The sequence below is a fragment of the Stegostoma tigrinum genome, chromosome 18, assembly GCF_030684315.1.
Source record: "Stegostoma tigrinum isolate sSteTig4 chromosome 18, sSteTig4.hap1, whole genome shotgun sequence".
Lineage (NCBI taxonomy): Eukaryota > Metazoa > Chordata > Chondrichthyes > Orectolobiformes > Stegostomatidae > Stegostoma > Stegostoma tigrinum.
In genome coordinates this window covers 60,570,996-60,582,081 of record NC_081371.1, presented here as the reverse complement: position 1 = coordinate 60,582,081, position 11,086 = coordinate 60,570,996, and positions in this window count along the sequence as shown.

The following is an 11,086-nucleotide window of genomic DNA, read 5'->3' as shown; positions in this document are numbered from 1 at the left end:
CCTTTCGGGACACCCTGATTCACTCTTCCTTCACCCCCCAATGTCTCCCCACATCCCTACAGCACCTTCCCCTGCAACCACTGAAGATATAACACCTGCCCATTCATCTCCCCCCTCTGCAGTATCCCCAAGGACCAAAACATACCGTCCAGGTGAAGCAGCACTTTACCTGCACTCCCCACAACTTAGCCTAATGCATTCGCTGCTCTCTTCTACGTTGGGGAAATGAAGCTTAGACCTGATGACCACGTCAAGGACACTTGCATTCTGTTCACAAAAAAGGCTCTGAACTTTCCATTACCTGACACTTCAACGCACCACCCTGTTCCCTGGCCAACAGGGAATAGCAGGCGGTGGTGGGGGAGGTGTGTGGGTGTGGTCAGGGAGGGTGAATGGTGGAATGGGTGTAGTGGGGGTGACTGTGCAGGGAGAGGGGAATGATGGGAGGGGATATATAGAGGGGGAAGGTGGGGATGATGGATTAAATTGGTACATAAGGAAATGTCAGCCAGTCCAACATGCACTCAGCACCACGGTGACAGCAACACTGGGATGAAGCACTCCGTAACCCCGCCCCACCACATCACCATGGAAACCCCTGGAATGTGACCAAACTGGCCTGCCACTCAGTATGATCATGTTGGGTTCTCTTTCTCAATGCCATGTTCCCATTTCTCCTCATACCCTTTAAAAATGTACCTATCTTTATCATGAATATATTCAGTGACAAGGCCACCATAGCCTTCTGTGGTAGAGAATTCCACAGGTCCACAACCCTCTCAGTGTCAAAAAATCACACCATCAATCTTCTCCCATCATTATAGCAATCAGGTAAAATGATGCACTTTTGGAAAATTCATCCATGGGATGAGGGTGTCGCTGGCTGGGGCAGCATTTATTGCTCATCCCTAATTGCCCAGAGGGCAGTTCAGAGTCAACCATGTTGCTGTGGGTCTGGAGTCACATGTAGGCCAGACCAGGTAAGGATGGCAGTTTCCTTCCCAAAAGGACATTAGTGAGCCAGATGGGTTTTTACCCAACAATTGATATGTTGTGTCCCATTCCTATCCTCAGTAACCGTTATTCGCTGGGCACAAAGAGGAAAAGAGTTAAAATTGTATTAACAAATAAGTGACTTTATTGGCTAATTAAAAGACATACAATTTGGGGTTAAGAAAGGTTTAAAAGCAGGCATGCAACTCATATAAGACTAAAATCTGTGCACACACCCACTGGGTTTCTCAGACGGCCCCTGAACAGAACTCAGAAATGAAGGGCTAATGCTGGAGAATTGGAGGTGACGCTGGCCAGGCCATTCCCCAGGTACTCAGTGTAACGTCCACACTTCCAAGCATAGCGTCCTCCGATTCAGCAAAGGCTGATCTCCAGAGATTGTGCTGCTGCTAGAGCCATTTTTATCCTTATCTTCCCAAACAGTGATGTCTTACTTCTCATTGGCTCTGGTTCATCTGGTGAGCCTGTATCTTCCCATTGTAAGCCCTCTCCAAGGACACGGTTAGCATTACCTCATTGACGTTCCATTCAAATAAGGAATTATACCTTTTGTCAATCCTCTGAGCAGGCCCAGTTCAAACTGGTTCCAGCCAGCACAAGACAGTGGCTGGGGATCAGGTAAGTTGAGTTCACAAGCTGCTGTTTACACATATGAGCAGTCCCTGGCCAACAGATACATAGTCATCATTGGACTCTCAATCCCAGATTTTTATTGAATTCATATTCTACCGTCTGCCATGGTAGGATTCAAACCAAGGTCCCCAGAACATTACTTGGGGTCTCTGGATTAACAGTCAAGCAATAATACCACTGGGACAGCTTTTAACCCTTTCTTAACCAAATTGCATGTCTGTTTTAATGATCCAATAAAGCCAATTATTTGTTGATACAGACTTGACTCTTCTAACGGAATCCTTTACTCAGACTTCTTCAAGATTGGAAAGGGTGGGGAGCAGGGGAGGGAATTAATAGGGTAGGAATAGAGTGATTCCCTCTTTTAGGGAAACTGGGGTTGGGTGCTCCATCCAGGATCCACAAACATAAGAAATTGACCCAGTCGGGAATCCGGGAGAAACCTCTTTATCCCGAGAGTGCCGTGAATGTGGAACACGTCCCCACAGGGAGTGGTTGAGGTGAATAACAAAATTCAGTTGGATTGAAAGCTGGACAAAGGCACAGCCGGGATATGCTAACAGGGTGAGATACAGGGATGGTAGGAACTGCCGATGCTGGAGAATCTGAGATATCAAGATGTAGAGCTGGATGAACACAGCAGGGCAAGCAACATCAGAGGAGCAGGAAGATGCTCCTGAGATGCTGCTCGGCCTGCTGTGTTCATCCAGCTTCACACTTTGTTATCTTGGATTCACCAGCATCTGCAGTTCCCATTATCGCTAATATGAGGGACTCTATTTCTCAAACTCTCCCCTCATTTGAGGCTTGGTGACTCTCAGGTTAAACCACCACAAGTTGTGACTCTCTCTCCAATGAGGGACAGTCCTATTGTTTACAGTACAGTAAAAGGCCTCGCGGGCTAATGACCTTGGACTGGTCAAAAACACCAACCTAACCATTTATTTTCTTCTCTGAACAGTCATCACCTGTGGATACGCCACTGACGAGGGACTGGGAAGTGGGAGGGGGGTGAAGGGTTGGCTGGGCTTCTAGCGGGAGCCGGTAGTGGGAATCTGGGAGTAGGGAAGAGGCCTGCACCAGGAGTAAGGTCTCCTTGAGCCTGGGAGTATGGCTAGCTGGAGACTGGGAATCTGCACAGGGAGTTGGAGAAAATGAACTCTCTCTCCATTCTACCTTTGAGGCTGTTCTCCTTTACACCCAGACAGTGCCAGTATCAGCTGCTCTCCACCAACCAGAGTGACGGCAGTTTGCTCTCTGCTCTTTATGGATTCCGCAGATTGCATTCATTACAAACACACCCACAGCCTTTATCTGATCTATCAGCCATTCTACCATTAACCCCATCATGATCTCAGGGCAATAGTAGCGGGATAGAGTAGGACAGAAATTAAAATACTGCACCAACCACAGAAAGGGTCTAGGCCTAATAATCAAGCTTAATAGCTCCTCCACCACATTCTGTGAAGCTAAGTTTAGTTTAAAACAGCTCTCCTCAAACTTTCTCCCCCTGTAATCCCACCTAAAGGCTTTCAGAACTGTACAACCCCTCAGATGTGTTGCGATAGTTGGGTAAGAGGAGAGGAATGGGGGTAGACAGTGCAGGAACCCAGCTGTTATAACCTGGTCAGAACTCTATCATAGCTATTGCTGTCTTAGCTCCAAACCCCAAACCGCACCTGGGGTCCCAAACCCCACTTTGCGACACACTGGTCAGAAATGTTTGGAAATTGATAACTAGTAGGGGAAAAAAAAATCACAACAGTGTGAAACACACACTTGGTTCGCAGAAGACTTTCAGGGAAGGAAATTTACCAGTTTGGCAGATATTGAATTGACTCCAGGACATTCTTTAAATGAATCAGCAGCTGATTAACTGCTGCCCATATTTTAACCAGACAATAAAGATTTATATAAAATAAAACACTGCAGATGCCAGAGAAACTCAGCAGATCTGGCAGCATGAGTGAAGAGAAAGCAAAACTTTAAAAAAGGCATTTAGACAGACAGACACATGAACAGGCAGGAAGAGTGGGATGCAGGCCATGTACAGGCAGGTTAGTTTAGAACGACAGCATGGTCAGCACTGACATGGTGGGCCAAAGGGCCTATTCCTGTGCTGTAATGTTCTATGTTCCATATAAGGTTTAGGGCACAATAATCCTTCATCACCACTGCAAACACTAACACTAGATAAATGCTCACTGTAAAAGTAGTTTGATGTCCTTTATAGTGGACTGGTGTAAACTTCATTCTCAACAACATTCTGCAAAGGGGCAGCTTAAAAAATGAGAAAAAATAAAGGAATTGCATTTATCCTTTCACAGCCCCAAATGGTTTACAGAGGTTAAAGGGAAAGTAGTCACTGTTGTAATATAGGAATCACACACAATTTGCACACAAGTGTAGTCTACAGCATTGAAAGAGGCCCTTCAGGCCATTGAGTCTGTGCTAGTCAATAGCTACCACCTTGCAGCGACGATAAGAAGGTAAGCCAGTTGCACCTCACAGAAAATGAGTTCCCTGTTATGGGCTATTAACCTGGTCCAATCAGGGAGCCCTGGTTGACATAGAATGAATGTCAGGCACTATCAAAAGCTATTCATTTGTGAATAAAAGGTGATTGGTGGTGAGATGCCAGCCTTTTAAAACTTATTTACACCTAACTATTCGAATCCCATTTTCCAGTCCACAGCCCAGTATATTTTGGCATTGCAAGTGAACATGTAGGTACTTTCTAAATGTTATGAGAGTGTCTGCTTCTCCTACTCTTACAGGCAGTGTGTTCTAGATTCTCACCAGCCTCTGGGTGAAAAAAGGTTTTCAACAAAACGTGTATGTTTCCCTCCATTGTTTAATCTTCTACATTCACCCACGGGACAGATACAGTCTCCATATAAAGTCACAACCTAAATATTCTTAGCTAGATTTCTCATATTTCTCTTTTAAAATATTGCTTATTGCACAGGCCAGTGAAGGCAGCGCTACAAACTCAGTGGCTGAATGACTTGTGAAATAATTGGCAGATCCATCATTTAACTGCAGAGTTGGCGATACAGGGAACCGGAGACCAGTGTGGTCATTGTTCAGAGTTGGTTTATCGATTACTGCCCCACAGCAGCACCAAGGACCAGCGCCTGGCTACAGTTCACCTCGTTCCGCGGAACTTTACAGAGAGAGGCGAATTCGGCAGACAGTCCGTGTGGCACCAGTTGAGAGATTTGTCTGAATCATGGCTAATAGATTAAAACAAAAAGCATTACATCATTTAAACATCTCATAAATTTGTCATGTCTAACTAGCTACAGGCTCGTAGGTACTACTCATTCAGTCCAAGGTGCTTTCCTCAAAACTCAGTTTGCAGTAACATCGACACATTTCAGATTCAGCTACAGTCTCCCTTCTTCCGCACCTCTCTCCATAATCATGTGGCATGGAGCCCATCATTACACATCCTGCTATATTGTTACACTGTACTAATCTGTCAAATTTGAACTACAGTTAACATCTGTGTCACACAAGAACAAGCAGTGACCATCTCCAGGTGGTCAGAGACTAGGAATCCTGCGGTGAGTAACTCACCTCCTGACTCCCCAAAGCCTGTTCAACACCTACAAGGCACAAGTCAGGAGTGTGATAGAATTCTCCCCACTTGCCTGGATGGGTGCAGCCCCAACAACACTTAAGCTTGATACCATCTAGGCAAAGTAGCCCACTTGATTGACACCACATCCACAAACTCCGTCACCCACTCCCTCCACTACTAACGCTCAGTAGCAGCAGTGTGTACTGTCCACAAGATGCATGGCAGAAATTCACCAAAGATCCTCAGGCAGCACCTTCCAAACATATAACCACTTCCATCTAGAAGGACAAGGGCAGCAGATACATGGGAACACCACCCACTGCAAGCTCCCCTCCAAGCCACTCACCGTCCTGACTTGGAAATGTATCCCCCTTCCTTCTATGTCTCAAGATCAAAATCCTGGAATTCCCTCCCTAACGACATTGTGGATTTACCTACAGTACAGGGACTGCAGTGGTTCAAGAAGGAAGCTCACCACGACCTTTTCCAGAGTCATAACCACCTAGTCTGATTCCGGGGACAACAGGACTGACGAATGGCTAGAGATTGGATCAGTTAGGACTATATTAACTGGAATTTAGTCAATTGTTAATTTTCTCAGTGGCAGAAATCACAGGTTCTGAAAACACTGTCGAAAGGCAGGCAGGCAGGCTGCTGCAGTGCACCTTGTCAACAGTACACACTGCTGCTACTGTGTGTGGTCATACAGGGACGGATCATTGAGATTGCTAGATGTGGTGCTAATCAAGTGGGCTGCTTGAATGGTGTCAAGCTTCCTGAGTGTTGTTGGAGCTGCACCCATCCAGGCAAATGGAGATACTCCATCACACAACTGACTTGTTAGGAATTAAGTGTTGAATTACTTGCTACAGAATTCCCAGCCTCTGACCTGCCGAAGATGATCAATGCATGGCAGCTATGTAGCACAAATGATACTTGCCACATAACGGCCTAAGCACAGATGTTGACCAGATCTTGTTGTATTTGAACACAGTATTCAGTATTTGAGGAGTCATGATTGTTGCTGAATATGGCGCAATCATCGGCGAACATCCCCTCTTCTGACCTTATGATGGAGAGAAGGTCATTGATGAAGCAGCTGAAGGTGGTTGGGCCTAGGGGAGGGTAGGCCCCGGTAGAAGAGTCTAAGACACAAAGGCACAGCCTCTGGGTCTTAGAATGGAGACAAGGAGAAACTACTTCAGCCAGAGAGTGGTGAATCTATGGAATTCACTGCCACAGAAGGCTTTGGAGGCCAGGTCATTGAGTACATTTAAGACTGAGATAGATAGGTTCTTGGAGATCAAGGGTTACAGGGAGAGAGCAGGAGAATGGGATGAGGAACTTATCAGCCATTGAATGGTGGAGCAGACTCGATGGGTGGAATCGCCTAATTTTTGCTCCTATGTCTCATGGTCTCATGGTCTTGGCTGTTACAAACTGCAACAAGAGTTTCTGGTGAATGAGTTGGCCCCCAAAAGGTAAATAATAAACCATGGAAACACATGGGCTGGGTGTAAATTCACTGGGGAATGACAGCTAGATTTTTTTCACATAGGGTTCCGTTGGCTTTTTGATCTTTTATTACGGTGTCCCACTCAGGGATGTCTTGTTTAATATTAATTTAAAAATGGAAATACAACATGGAAACATCATTACAAGAAGAGGTGAGCCCATCCAGGAGCAGCCCTTACCTGAAAAGTCCAGTTTGTACTTGCTGTTACCAATGTGGAAGATCATGCTGCTTTGCTGGTTCTGCAGGTATTCTGATTCAATTTCCTGACTGCTGACTGAACATTCGGTGTCTGTTCCTCTCTGAGAGACACAGGACAATGTCAGAATGGCTGCAGTGCCAAGAGGCCTGGTAGGCCATGGTCCTTATGTTGTCAACATTGTACAAGATCATCTCAGTCTGTTTGAGACCTGGTCTGCTGGCCAATCAGTTCAGGATTGCGCCAGAAAACATCGAAACATCCAGTGTAGTCTGGAGAGATGGATCTGGGGGATGGCTTTGGCTACATCTCCTGTTATTCTTTCATGGATGTGGGCAGCACTAGCAATCCAACATTTGTTGCCAATCCCTAATTTCCCTTGAGCCAAGTGGCTCGTTCAGCCATCTCAGAGGGACTCGACGGTATTTGTGTGTGTCTGGAGTCACATGTAGACCTGATCGGGTAAGGATGGCAGATTTGTTTCTCTGGTGGATATTAATAGACTAGATTGGTTTTTATGACAATTGACAATGGTTTTATGGTCAGTACTAATAAGGCAAATGTTAAATCCCATGAATAAAATTCAATTCAGCTTGAATTCAAATGCCCAGGACATTAACCTGAGCCTCTGGATTACTCATGCACCACCTTACTGACCCCTGATCCGTCCAGTGCCAATTGGTTACCTTTCACATTGCTGCTGGATTGAATTGAGGGAGACTGACAACTCAGAGACCGATTCCCTTTGTCAACCTTCAAGTACAGTGGATGACAAATAACGTTCTCAGTGTAAGAAGACAGGCAAACAGTAATGTGTATCAGGAAAATATTGGTAGTGTTTGGGTTCTGGGTGAGGGATGTGGGATGTGGGGGTGGAGGCTCATGAAGACAAACACAGTGTCAAACTCTGATAGTCTGCTTCTCCTTGGCTGGAGCTCAGTCCTCACCTCCTCTACCCTCCCATCCATCTCCCAGAACAATCTTCTTGGGGCGCTTGCACATTCTCCTGCGTCTGCGTGGGTTTCCTCCGGGTGCTCCGGTTTCCTCCCACAGTCCAAAGATGTGTAGACCAGGTGGATTAGCCAGGGGAAATACAGGGTTACCGGGATACAGTAAGGCGGTGGGTCGGGGTAGGAAGATCTTCGGAGGGTCAGTGTAGACAGAGGGGCCGAATGGCCTGCTTCCACACTGTAGTGATTCTATGAACCTGTACATCACAAGGTGTGACCAGTATACTATGTTCCATTGGTGCCAGTTGACAGAACACTCTGGGGGCTACATTGTGTGAGACCTTTGTATTTACACACTGGGAGGAAGTAGGTGTAATCAGTAGCAGGCGGTGGTTCAGCTTTTAGCGATCATAGTTTCTCCAAAACAGTCCCTTACCCGCTTCTTGTAGTCAAACTAGTTCCCGTGGTTTCCTGAAAACTGCCAAATGTACTGCTGTTGCTGCTCAGAGAGGTTCAAATGGCTCATCGAGTCAGAAAGACTAAGCATCACCAAACAAAAATACAAGTTTTCAATGCATTTTCCTGGGATGTAAGCCCTACTCATACACAGAATAAAAAAACTCCACTTCAAAACTAACCAACAAGTACCCAGTGGCAGGCACCAGTTTGCTCAGTTGGCCAGATGGCTGCTTTGAACCACAGAGTAATGTCAACAGCGTGGGTTCAGTTCATGTTTCTCCACCCACATGAAACTGTCATCATTTCAAGCCATTGAAACATCACAAACTCTGATCAGGGCCCCCAGTTTACAAATGTCTGACTTACGAACTCTCACAGCTAGCTCAAATGCAGTGTAACATTAAACATCTGACACAGGAACATTTCCTGTGTGTACAAACGGCTCCTTTATACTATCCTGCAATGTGCTCAGACTTGCGCAGAGAAAGGATTTGCAAATGGAATCTGTTCACACATGGAGCATTAGGAGGCTTGCCATTAAAGTCTTGGAGAAATACCATAAGGGTCCAACAAAAGATATGGTGGAGATTTTCTTTTCAATTGGGAGAAAAGGAGAGGTGTTTGAGAGTTGGAAAGGGTGGACAGGATGTTGGGGCATGGGATCGAACCTCATCTTAGTTTCAGATGGAAGCCTGAGGTTCAGAAAGAGAGATGACTTAGGGTAACCTGAGGGTCACCACACCTCAGGCAATGGGAGAGATCTTCCTGGTAACTTCAGCTGGTGCAGGCTCTGAACCTAGCTGTTAGTATCACACGACATCAGAAACTAGCCATTCAGCCATCTCAGCTAACAAACCCCACTACAACTCAACATTGGAGAGGAGCTCATTTGACAGACGGTCATGAGCTGAAGTTCCATTCCAGAGACTTGAGCCCATTCTTCTGGCTGCTGATACTGAGTATCAGTGCTTAGGGAGTACTGCACTGTCAGTGGGTCAGTGCTGAGGGAGCGCCGCACTGTCGGAGGGTCAGTGCTGTGGGAGTGCCGCTCTGTCAGAGGGTCAGCACTGACGGAGTGCCTCACTGTCAGAGGGTCAGTGCTGAGGGAGTACTGCTCTGTTGGAGGGTCAGGGCTGAGGGAGCGTTGCACTGTCGGTGGGTCAGGGCTGAGGGAGTGCCGCACTGTCGGAGGGTCAGTACTGAGGGAGCGCCGCACTGTCAGAGGGCCAGTACTGAGGGAGTGCCGCACTGTCGGAGGGCCAGTACTGAGGGAGTGCCGCACTGTCAGAGGGCCAGTACTGAGGGAGTGCCGCACTGTCGGAGGGCCAGTACTGAGGGAGTGCCGCACTGTCGGAGGGCCAGTACTGAGGGAGTGCCGCACTGTCGGAGGGCCAGTACTGAGGGAGTGCCGCACTGTCGGAGGGTCAGTGCTGAGGGAGTGCCGCACTGTCGGAGGGTCAGTGCTGAGGAAGCGGCGCACTGCCGGAGGGTCAGTGCTGAGGAAGCGGCGCACTGCCGGAGGGTCAGTGCTGAGGAAGCGTCGCACTGCCGGAGGGTCAATGCTGAGGGAGCGCCGCACTGTCGGAGGGTCAGTGCTGAGGGAGTGCCGTACTGTCGGAGGGTCAGTGCTGAGGGAGTGCCGCACTATCAGAGGGTCAGTACTGAGGGAGTGCCGCATTGTCGGAGGGTCAGTACTGAGGGAGTGCCGCATTGTCGTTGGGTCAGTGCTGAGGGAGTACTGCACTGTTAGAGGAGCTGTCTGTGGTGGATGATTCTGCCCTCTAAGGTGGATGGAAAGATCCCACAGCTGCTGTTGCAAGGACATTCACACAGATGTCAATAACGGTAACAGATAATAACAACAGTCGGCACCCTGCTGGTTGCGGGAGCTTGTTAATTCAAACTGGCTGCTGGGTTCTGACACTGACAACATTTCTCCAGTATTTTCTCCGTTTTAGAACACTCTAGGATGGCTGGAGATAATTAAATTAATGGTTTTCTATGTATCTTTCAGTGTAATTTCACAGAACTAACCTGCTGCTGGTTTTCCTCGTGTTTTGAAACTTCGGTCTCCGTTTCAGTCTCCTTTTGCTACCTGTTGCCAAGCTGATCTGTATCATTTCTACAGAAACGACAAGAGAATTCTCAGGAAACAGGATGAGAGAGCTGATTGAATACGTCTGGCAGTTAGGTACAAAAAGCAAATCAAACAAGTGTCAGTACATTGGGCAGATGTTGTTTTATTGTCGCTGGACTATTGATGAGGAGACCAAGGTAATTTTCAGAGTAGCCAGGTTCGATTCCTGCCGCGACAGATGATTTAGAGATAACAAGGTGTAAAGTTGGATAAACACAGCAGGCCAAGCAACATCAGAGGAGCAGGAAGGCTGACGTTTCGGGCCGAGACCCTTCTTCAGAAATGAATATGTTCATCCAGCTCTACACTTTGATATCTCAGATTCTCCAGCATCTGCATTTCCTACTATCTCACGACAGATGATGTAGTTTGAATTCAATAAAAACCATTGCTGATTGTCAGAGAAAAGAACTGTCTGGTTCACTAATTCCCTTTACAGAAGGAAGCTACCGTCCTTACCTGGTCTGGCCTGCATGTGACTCCAGACCTGCAGTAATGGTTGTTGTCCTCTGGGTGATAAGGGATGGGAAATAAATGCTGGCCCAGTCAGTGACACCCACATCCCACAAATGAATAAATTAAAAAATTGGCTTGC